Source organism: Octodon degus, unplaced genomic scaffold (assembly GCF_000260255.1).
Source record: "Octodon degus isolate 3935 unplaced genomic scaffold, OctDeg1.0 scaffold00191, whole genome shotgun sequence".
NCBI classification, from domain to species: Eukaryota; Metazoa; Chordata; class Mammalia; order Rodentia; family Octodontidae; genus Octodon; species Octodon degus.
In genome coordinates, this window is record NW_004524767.1 from 1,998,532 (window position 1) to 2,002,526 (window position 3,995).

Here is a 3,995-nt window from a genome sequence, read left to right on the forward strand (position 1 = left end):
GTTGAGAAATATAATTGCACAAAACAATTTTCTGTGCCTTCACATGCAAATGCCAATCCTGCCCTATTGATAAAGCTGCACAAACCTCTTTTGAAAGACACGGTGTTGCTGGCCATAGTAGCTCATTCAGTCATTCAATAAATACTGTCCTATTCTACCTGCACAGATGCCATTAGAGAGTTAATAACATCTTGAAACTCCCAACTTAAATCTGTAATATTTATATGCATTGAAATATTGCCATTTCAAAAGAGGCAAATTGACATTATCATTTTTCTAAAAAGAGCTGATAAATAAAAATTGAATTCTAAAAATTTCCTTTAAAAATGTCAGGCTCAAAGATCATGATACATTGAAAATAGAACAAACAAAACAAAAACTACTATGTAGCCTCTCCTATATTGCTAATTTTTACTGTAAAAATGAAACTAAAGACAAATAATAATTATTTATTAAAATACAAGTATCAAGAGAAAAATGCAGCTTAACTTTGATGTAACATCACTTCTCTCAATAATTATGCAGAAATCGTGAGTCCCACACAAGTGAAATTTTACCACCTCCTTTTATGATAAATACATTTGATGATTCTTCTAGGTCCATTTAAATTATCATGGCTGAAGTGATGAAGTGGTTTTAAAGGCGTAAATATTTAGTTGTCTCATGAATCCAGGATTCCTGAGCCTTTGAAGGGAGACCGACACATATGACCAAACGATTAGCATCAAAAGAGTTATTTACAAATGGAAATAAGCACTGCCATAGAACCTATTGTTATCTTTCCATTTTAACTAGCTCTATATTGGAGAAATACAAAAAACTTTCTTTTTTTTTTTAAATTTGGTACAGGGTCTCACTGCACACCTCCCACTCATAGTGACCCTCCTGTTTTTAGCCTCCCCAGCACTGGGATTACAGGCCTGCACCACCACACCTGGTCTCATTGCCATCTCAGTGCACCCTGGGGGGTGCTTTTTCTCCAATCTCATCTCTCCACTTTCTTCTTTCCAGTATACTTTGGGAGTACTACATACGTTATCACATGCAAAGGCCACACACTATCCTAGTGGTTGTAATGCCTTCCTGCATTTCCTTAAATTCTTTATTCAAATATCAACTTTTCAGGGATTATTTTTAACAGGATTAATTTCTATGTAATGTTATCTTACTGATTTTTTCCACTGTATTTACTTCTTTCCCTCTACAATATAAGTTCCTTGAAACAAGGTCTTTGACTTCTGTATCTTCCATCATATCCCAAGTGCTTCCAATAAAGTCTAATATAGAATTTAAAATGCACACAGATCCAAAAGCATTTGCTAACAATTAATTTATGCAAATCTCTGCAGGGCTATAGATGGTTTCAAATGGGACATAGTTATATGTGATTAAACAAAAAATGATCATTTCATAATTTTTAGTGTTTTGAAAAATTATATATGGTATATCCATGTAATCAAGACTCAAATAAAGACACAGACCAAGGGCAATAGCTTTCTAAATAGAAATGTAACTATTTTCTTCTCAAAATATGTGTACACTGGGTATTTTTCTTCCAAAATGAACTCACAAAATCTTAAGTGGTAAAGGATGATATAATATCTCTTTGATTGACATGCAGGTTTATATAAGAATATTCGTTTTATTTGGAATACCTATGAAAAACCTGAGCAAAGATGAAAAACATGATATGTTTAAAATTAGAAAAACCAGGGTCAGCCAGATAGCTCAGCGGATAAGTTACACAGTTATCCAACTTTTTGTGAGAAAGTTAAGAACTGATTTGGTACAATGAAGCTCCTTTAGCACTCTATAATTCCGCCTCCCCCCCATCATAGATTTGGATTTTAAAAAGCAGGTGTGCTTTCAAGAAATAAGAGACAACACAGCAGACTCTGATTGCTGCCTTGACCTCATTATGTTGATAAGGGCATTTGTGAATATTGTCTAAGTTAAGGTAATAAACACCCCAGGTAGAAGGTTAATGACACACTTAGCATCAGTAGGGTGCCAGACAGTTTTTCTAGAAAAAAAAAAGTTCAACTCAGTAACTCTTCCATCTTGCCCATGTAGAACAAAGAAATTATCTTGTTTCTACAAACTGAAATTAATTCAAGAAGAGGCAAATATCTTGCTTAGGATTTAGCAATTGGATGGCTACACTGTTTTGCCAAAGAATAACAAACTTAAAATGTAGTCATTTGCAACAGCAATTTTCTGTAATCTTTTGAGCCTCCTGCTATGATGCTGCTCATCTAGATGTTACTGCTGGCTGGCACCAAAGACAGCACTATGACAAATTTATGAACTGATGAGTCATTTTCTGCACTCATTCAGCTAGTGAGCAAAACAAGTCATTATGTTTAAACTTGATTGTCACTCCCTTATTTAATACTGGAAGCACATATCAATTCTGTTAAACTGCTTTTCCACAAAATAACCCTATGTTAAGCCCAACGGCATATCGAGGCTAATGATACCTGGTATAGCTTTTGTACACATGAGCTTTTGATTCCCTAGTCAGAATGCCGTGACTACAGAATGAAGATGACCAATCTGCTACCATAGGCTGCTACATCTGATAGAGAAGCAGAGTTGGCCCTTCTTATCCCAGCTCTCTACCAGAGTTCAGCCAATGACAGGTCTAAAACATGGGACTAGGAGGTGGAAAGGGGATTGACTGGATCTGCACCGAAATGAGCAGTTTAGCTTTCTTGTTATCATTCCCCCAAAATATGGAATAACAGTTCTTTACATAGCTTTTACATCATACCATAAATTATAAACAGACATGTTTAAAGTTTAAGAAACAACATACATAAGTTTTATGCAAATTCCATGGCATTATTCATACAGGACTAGAAAAACCATGGATTTTGGTATTAGCAAGGATTACACAGAGTCCCACATCTGTGAGGGTACTAGGGAAGGTTGTGTCCACTACCAAAGAGAGAAGACATGAATGCACAGTGCAGTTAAAAATTAGGTGGTAGGGCCGGGGAGATAGCTCAGTGGCTTAAGCACCTCCCTGGCAAGAGCAAGGTCCTGAGTTCTATCCCCTGTGACAAAATAACAAACATCATCATCATCATCATCATCATCATCATCATCATCATCATCATCATCATCTACAAATTAGGTAGTAAAGAACAGAAAGTGAATGAGAGCAAAAGGCAGACATCTAGGCAAATTCTGAAGAGCAAAGGTGCTCTGTGAATACAGATGTGCACCCTGAAGTGTGGGGCAGTTAGGTGAGCTTTAACTCTCAACTATCCTTAAATTTCTAGGAATGCATGACAGGCTAAAAATGCAAATACACCTCAGACTGCAGTGGGCTCTTCAGAGTAGCTTTGAGTTTGCCTTAAGAATTTGTGAAGAAGTTTGCAAGGTTCCTATGTTAAAAAATCTCTGGCCTAGGAATGTTTTCTGTGAACTTGTGGGTGATTCTTGAATTCACTGTGAAGGCAATGAAAGGGAAATTTTCATAGTTACTGTAAATATTGTACAAGATAAGAAAGAAGAATATTTTGAATGTCTAAATTTCACACCTTGGCTCTCATGATAAATCTTAAAACTGTAGTGTGAGTAATAATTTGAAGGTATTAGATTCTAAAATTAGAGAGAATCAATCTTTGGTGAGATACATAAATATATAAGCAATTATATTTGAAGAATGAATATTCTGATTATTTTTAAAGAATTCAAAAATTCCCTAAGATTAGGAAAAAATCTTTCTAAATATGAATATTTTGTGTTCATAATAACAAGTTAAGAACTGGATAATAATACAAAATAATGCAACTCAATCTCATTTGTATCTCCACATTTTGGGTTAAAATTTCCATTTACCTATATCATTTTTGGAAAGCAGAGTAATGATCCTTCCTTTCTTAAGATATGTGCATATCTTAAGAAAGATATCCATATCCTAATTTTCATAAAAATTATACACATTAGTTCATGTTTACAGTATGTATGTTACAAGAAGGAATTTG